We start from the raw sequence: 7,443 nt of genomic DNA, 5'->3' as shown, positions 1-7,443 counted from the left end.
TTTATTTATAAATTACATGAGTGGTAAAAGAAGTCATTTATTTATACAAATATCCTCAGAGCAGCAATCTCTGAAAGAATTACCGTTTTGTAGGTTTCAGTCTTTAAAATGGATTACAGCCTAAAATCATCAGAGACATGAAATAGAAAGAATGAGAAATCCACACTGAACTCGATTGGTATGGCTCAGTGTCGACATATGAACCAGGAATTCTCAGTTCAATTCCTGGTCAGGACCCATATCTGGGTTATGGGATAGTCCCCAGTTGGATCGTGCAGGAGGGAGCCAGTCAATGGTACTCTCTCATAATTGATGTTTCTATCTTTCTTTCCATATCCCTTCCTCTCTGAATCAGTCAGAAAAGAAAAATACAATATCTATAATAAAGAATACAATATCTATAATAAAAAATACAATATCTGTAATAAAGAATCAACAGGAGATTTGGTTTAGCAAATAATCAAATCAATGATTTAGAAGACAAGGTAGTGAAAAACATTCAATTAAAGCAGCAAAAAAGAAAAATAATTTTTAAAAGTGACAATAATTTTAGGTACTTCTGGAACAATGTAAAGCATAAAACCATTCCCATCATAGGGATACCAGAAGGAGAAAAGAGAGAGCAAGAGATTGATAACCTATTTTTAAAAATAATAATGGAAAACTTTCTAATCTGCTGAAGGAAAAAAACACATAAGTCCAGGAAGTACTGAGAGTCCCTAACAAGATGAACCCTAAAAGGTCCACACCAAAGTGCATTATCATTTAAATGGCAAAGCCTAGAAACAAAGAGTGAATCATAAAAATAGCAACAAAAAGGAGCTGCCATAACACTGCCAGTTAATTTCTCAATAGAAACTTTTCAGGCCCGAAGCGATTGGTATGAAATATGCAAAATCATAAAAAGTAAGATTACTCTACCTAGGAAGGTTATCATTTAAAATTGAAGGAGAGATAAAAGGCTTCCCAGGCAAGAAAAAGTTTAAGGAGTTCATTACCACCAAACCAGTATTACAAAATATTTTAAAGGAACTTCTCTAAGAAGAAGTAACAATTTTAAAAAAGGGACATATTATTAATAATCCATTTAAATGTAAATAGATGAAATGCTTCAATCCAAGGTAATAGGGTACCTGAATAGATGATAAAACAAGACCAATATATATGCTCTATACAAGACACTCCCCACAGAATGAAAGACACATAGAGCCTGAAAATAAAGGGGTAGAAAATATATTTCATGAAATGAAAAAAGAAAAAAAGCTCAAATAGCATACTTATATAAGGCAAAACACACTTTTTGACTGTGTGCTGGCTTGGATGCCCAGTGACTCCCAATATCCTTCAGGTCTCACTTTTGTTCTTCAGTGTGCACTTGAACTTTGGCCAGATAGGACCTGTGATCTTCTGGGGTGCTGTCCCTATCTCCCTAGGGCATCTGTGTATTGCAGAAGCGGTTGTTTGTGTAGAAGTTACCCTGGTTACCCCTCTCCAAGTTCTCAACCACAGCCATCAGCTTCTCAAGCTGCTCTCTCTGTTCCTCCCCAGTCACCAGGTTCTTGAGGCCACAGTATCTCTTCCCACACTACTGGACCAGGATCTTCAGGCTATAGTTGTCTGTTTTGGCTACATACTCATCTAAGAACTCTCCCCCTAAGTTTCCCTTGTGGGTGAAGATTACCACCATGTGCCTCATGGCTCCTGCCCCAAAGACCTCCTTCGCCCTCCTCACTGCCACTGTGTCCTGGGCAGTAAAGCTACTCAGCTGCATCACCAGCAGAAGCACATGGGGCCCTGGGGCTGAAAGAAAATAGCAGTCAATGATGTCCTTATACAACTCTTGGTCCTGGCCTTAGCCTCAAAGATGGAGGGCATGTCAACTACCAGGATGTTCCTTCCATTCCATGTGCCTGTGGCCAACTGGCACATCCTTGTCATGGTCTGAACCCCCAGCCTGGACTCCAACACAGGTTGACAGAAGATACTGTTCTTTGTGGCACTTTTTCTGCAACCAGATTTTCCCACCAGGTTGAACTTCAGTGAGGAAGATGATGGAAACTGGTTATCTTCTTCACTTCCTGAAGGAGAAAAATTGTGTGTCTTTTTAAACTAGTGTTGCTTCTGATTTTTCAGTCCTGGACCCACAGGGTATCGCATTAAAGCTGTGGACCTCCCTCCGAAGAAAGTGTCATATCTAAATACATACAAAGGTTTTCAACTTTATGAGGTTCTCAGGTCATAGGAAGTCTACTTTGGACCCATAGCCAACAAGTAAGTTACACTGAGAAGGTTGTACCACATCCTTCATCAAGACCAGGGAAGATAGTTTTTCTGAAAGTAAAGTGGTCCCTGTGTTTCTCCAGGGATGGTGCCTAGCCCAATTTCATGTTAAATAAATGTGAAGTTAGAAGGAGGCAGAAGATAAGAAGTCACACATGGGAAAATATTACCCCCTCTTTTTCACCCACAAATTCCCAGGAACAATTGTGTAGAAGTGCTCAACATATTCACCTAAACCTTGGGAGAAAAGGAAGTGTCAGCTATGACCTCCCACCAAGGACCAGCTGAGGTTCCCTGGGTCTCTGTTCTTTGGGTGGGGAGTTCTCTGCTTGAAATTGAGACAAGGTCATAGTTAATGTCAAAGGGAAAATCTGAGAGATGACTCAGGATGGGTGACTGAAGAGGATTGGAATTTAAGATGATTAGTAATATATGTGATGGAAATATCTCCTACTTGGCTGGTTGAATTACAGGAAGTTAACAAAAGTGGTAATGAAGAGGGTAACACTGAGCCAAGAGCTATAACCTTCCAGGGTGAGAACTCGGGGAGGTCTAGAGTTCTATGAGCCCAAATGAATGCCAAGTTTATTGCAGTGTCCTACAATCTATTATTTTATTTCTTCTACTCTTTGTTGGATCTTCCTTTTCTGCAGTGTTCTGTGTTTTTTTGTAGCATGCATGATTAGTAAATTTTCTGGGATGTATTTCTATTTTCTGCTCAAAGTGGAAAAGGAAAGATAAAATTTATTCACAGTTCAGTTCAAAACCCTGCAACTTCTGACTTGAATTTTCATTTCCACATTTCCCACACATCCTGTGAATGGGGAGCATCACACTGAAGGGGTCAGGTGGAGGTCGGGATGAAGATGGTGGGGAAGTTAAAGAAAAAATGAGCACTGACTTTTTATTCTTCAGTTTAAAATCACTGGTTTCCGTCACTGTGTTTGAGGTGAGGAAACGATGCCTCTTGAGGATTTGGAGCCTTTCTTACCTTTGTCCTCAGCTCCATATCTGCTCTTTGGAAGTCCTTCCATCCTCTTCTGGGATAAAAACAGGAAAATAATAAAAAGTAAGTGTCCACATGGAGTGGTAAGGGCTGAGGTCACCTCCAGTTCAGACTACTAAGAATAATTCTCCATCGAGGAACCATTTTCATTGCTAATTTTCTAATTCACATTATGCCCTCAAAAGTCTATGCATAACTTTAAGAGAACCTGGTGAAGCTAATACAATGGACTGTGAACACATTGCTTGGTCTATTTCTTTCTGTCTCAGCATACAAGAAAGCAGGAAGTGTTTTAAAACCAATCCATTACTTATGTTTCTCCAACTGCATAAGGCACGAGATGAAAAAATACAACATTCTTTATGGAATGAGGAGGGGAATATTATTTTATTTTATGTTTTGGAATCAAAGTAGGCCAACTTTCTGGGAAAAGTGATTCCCTCTCATGTCAGTCCTTGAAGAAGTCATGTCCCAGATCCAACCTTCCCCTGGGAAGGTGTACTGTACTTTTCCTCCTGGACACTGGATACCCATGTGACACAAAGAGTTTCAGGCACCAGAAATTCTCAGTACTTCAAACAAGCCAATGCCATTTACAGCAATGTAATTTTTTTCTCTGTTCTAGCAAGTTTGTGATTAGCCCCCTGAGCAGTTGGTGGAGAGAAGGGGGTTCCATGGGCAAAGAGAAAGAATCAACACTGAGGACAAATTCAAGAAAAACTCACTTCCTGCTCAGTGTTTAATCAAATGTTTTTCCTGACTGACTCTGTGGTCCTTGTCTCCCAGTGATCACCATTCTGTATTTCAATAGATTTAAACAGAAATTGGCACAACCATTGGCATGAATTAGCATAAATGTCTCATTCAAATGAGGCATAATATTGTGTCACTCATTTTGTTGTTAGAAAAGACAAGATGTTACATACCTAAGATGAGGTTATATTTACTTATTCAGTCTTAAATATTATGCAGTTATGAAACAAGTTTGTAAGTGAACTTATGAAACAAAAATCCACAATTTGCAATGAACAAATGTAAGTATTTTGACATTTTTACTGCAGATATTCAATTTGATTAAAAAGTTATCACATTACACATGAATTTCATTTATGCTTTTCTCCCTCCCTCTGCCTTTCAGGGACAACCAATACTCTGAGCTTTTTATGTATCATCTCATGTGTGTATTTACACTTTTACATACACATGTATCTATAGGTAATGTCTAATACTGATTTTGTATTTTAAGCTTTTTCATAAATGACATTATTTGTATAAAATTGTATCCAATTATTTATTAACAAACTTTTAAGATGTTCCAAAATATATACTTCTGCAAAATAATCCCCATACTCTGCATATCTCTGTGCAACAATTAATGGATGGCTTTCATCTGACTAGATATTATCAATATGACTGGAGACCACTATGCCAATTCTCATTGACACAAGCCCTGTGTGAGAAGTCCCCAAATCTGCACTTGCACTTGGTGATATTCCACTGTTAATTTTTTATCACCTTAAGGACATACATAGTGATGTCTTCGTCCATTTACACATCCATATTATTGATTACCATTGAATTTAAAAATGGTTTTCATAGTTTGTTTGCTATTCAGGTTGCTTCTGTTATATAGAAATGTTTGCACACTTTTCTATTAATTTAGTGAGATTTTTTTTGGCCCTCAATAGGTAAACCTAAGGTGGGTTCTGGCAACTGGAATCTTTCAGCTAACTGCTTACTAAATTTTCTTTCCTTCTTTTGCTTTTTTGTGTGCTGTACATTGGATTCCTAGAAGGACACAAACTACTGAAGGTGACTCAAACCTAAATAAAATCTAAAGAGGTTAAATTAAAATAAAAACCTACAACCAAAGAAAAGCCCAGTACCAGATCGCTTCACTGGTGAATTAATTAAATATTTAAGGAATTAACACCAATGCATTACAGACACTTTAAAAAACCAGGAAAGGAGGAAGCACATCACCATTTATTCCATGAGTTCAGTATCCTTCAAAGATATTACAAGAAAAAAACTACAGGCCAATATCCTTTATGAATTTAGACATAAAAATCGTCACCAAAATAGTAGCAAATTGAATGTGGCAACTTATAAATACAAGTACATACATGAGAAGTATGTACCATATGTAAGTAAGGCTATCTGGGATTTATACTATAGTTTACTTATTGAATTACATCCCAATATCTGATATGTGCAAGGCCTTCAATGTATAATTTATCAGTCATATGTCAGTTGAGTGTACCCCACTCCTTGGTGACTTGGTGAAATTGGTGCAAACTATCATTACACAGCATGGAAGACTCCACAGTCCTCCCCTCTGTTTCTAAGAGTCCCCCTTCCTTTCCCTCAGCCTCTCCTGCCTCCTCATTCCTGTGACAGTGTGCACTGTTTCTACTTCAGCCTGTGACTCTGAAAGCCCCAAAGGCACCATTTTTACTGTTTCATAAAGAACACTGGTGTTTATGCAGAACTATTCATATCCAGCTATTTCTTTTTCATTTTTAGAAACTTTACTGGAAATGCTACAGAGTATAAGAATCAGCACACAGACTTTCTCATTTATCTTCTCTTTGCTCTTCCCTCTTTTTTCTCCTCTAATTTTTAAGATGCTTTTATTTGTGTATATGAGACTCTGTTCCTTGTGGATAAAAATCATGACTCTTTTAGACACTCCAGCTTTGGTTTAAAAAGCAACAAACCAAAACACCTTACTCTCCCTGCTACCACTTTTTATTGAAAGGCAGGAATAGTCAATTTAACAAACATTTAAAATTTTTCCACATATTGGAAATACTGGATAAAGTATAGACAAATATCAAGTGTGAACCAAAAAAACACTCAGGTTACTCCCGTCCCATTTAAAAGAAGACATATGTGTGGTTATTTCTAGTATCTATTTCTTTTCTTGGACTTTTAAAAGACTCCATTGATATCTGTACTAGCTGTAGGAAAAGGGCTGTCTCCTTTTGAATTTTCTCCAACTGGTTTCCCTACCTGTTTGCTGGCTGCTGCCTGTTATTTCAGTTGTTCGATTGCTTTCTGTTTCTTTTTCTTTCTTGATTTTCTTTCTTTATCTCAATGTCTCAGGATGTTGGCTGAGAAAAGTGGTTTTGTGGTGTGCTTCCTGTTTTGCAGCTTTTGGCCTCATAGTCCTTTGTTTTGTAGGTGACTGGGTTTGAGATTGGCTTATACTCTGCCCTTGTGGTTTCACACTCTGGGTGGCTTCTGGTGCAGCTTGAGACCAGACACTTGTTTGTTGCTCAGAGCTAGAGTTCAAAAGGTCATTCCAATATGGGTTCCTTGCTGGGCACTTCACTAACAACTGCTGGAAAAGTGGCCAAGTCCTTTGGAAATACTTAGAAAATTTCTGCAGGCAAAGCCACCATAATGCAGAACCTTGTACCTGTTATTCACACATATTCTGACACCACCTGTAATAGTTACATTGAGCTCCTCCATTCTGGGCACCAAGAAAAGTATGTAAAACTAGAGGCCACTGTTTTGGAAATAAGTTGGTGTTTTTTAACACTTCACACCAATCTTTGTCTTAAATTTAGGATCACATAGTAAAAAGCAACAGGAAAAATGTTACTTTGATAAGAGTTTGGGTACAAGGTCAAACACATCAAAAATGGGATCATTTTAGTCATTGCACTATAGCATTTTCTTCATTTGTTGCAAGTAGAAGAATATTTGTTATCTTATACCAACCTTATACCATACATAAAAATAAACTCAAAATGGATAAAGAACTTACAAATAAGATGAAAAACCATAAAAATACTATAGCATTATAGTATTTTCACTATAGCATTTTCTTTATTTGTTGCAAGTAGAAGAATATTTGTTATCCACAGCAGGAAACTATTGTTTCGTTGATATCTGTACTAGCTATTGTTAACTCACCAGCAACTCTTGGATCCTATAACTCTGAATCTGTCTTGGCCTTAAACAGTTTGTGGCTAAAGTTTCATGATGTTACTCAAGTCTTTCACACTTTGGATGCTCTATTTAAGCACAAGACGTGGTTGTTAAGGTAGTTTTAGTTCCTGCAGTAAGTAAAGGAAATGGAGGATTCATAGACAAAGCTCTATCCACAAGCAGCAAAATCTCAGACATATGCCGAAGCAATTTCT

At 37.6% G+C, this 7,443-nt stretch overlaps 1 pseudogene; it reads right to left on the bottom strand.

Moving 5' to 3' along the window:
- Positions 1-1,351: 1,351 nt before the first annotated feature.
- On the bottom strand, positions 1,352-3,314 carry LOC103304299 (GTPase IMAP family member 5-like; annotated as a pseudogene).
- Positions 3,315-7,443: the final 4,129 nt, after the last annotated feature.

The sequence above is a fragment of the Eptesicus fuscus genome, chromosome 14 (genome assembly GCF_027574615.1).
Source record: "Eptesicus fuscus isolate TK198812 chromosome 14, DD_ASM_mEF_20220401, whole genome shotgun sequence".
In the NCBI taxonomy this organism is placed as follows: Eukaryota; Metazoa; Chordata; class Mammalia; order Chiroptera; family Vespertilionidae; genus Eptesicus; species Eptesicus fuscus.
Note: the sequence above shows the minus strand (reverse complement) of the source record. Positions and strands in the feature narration are given on the sequence as shown.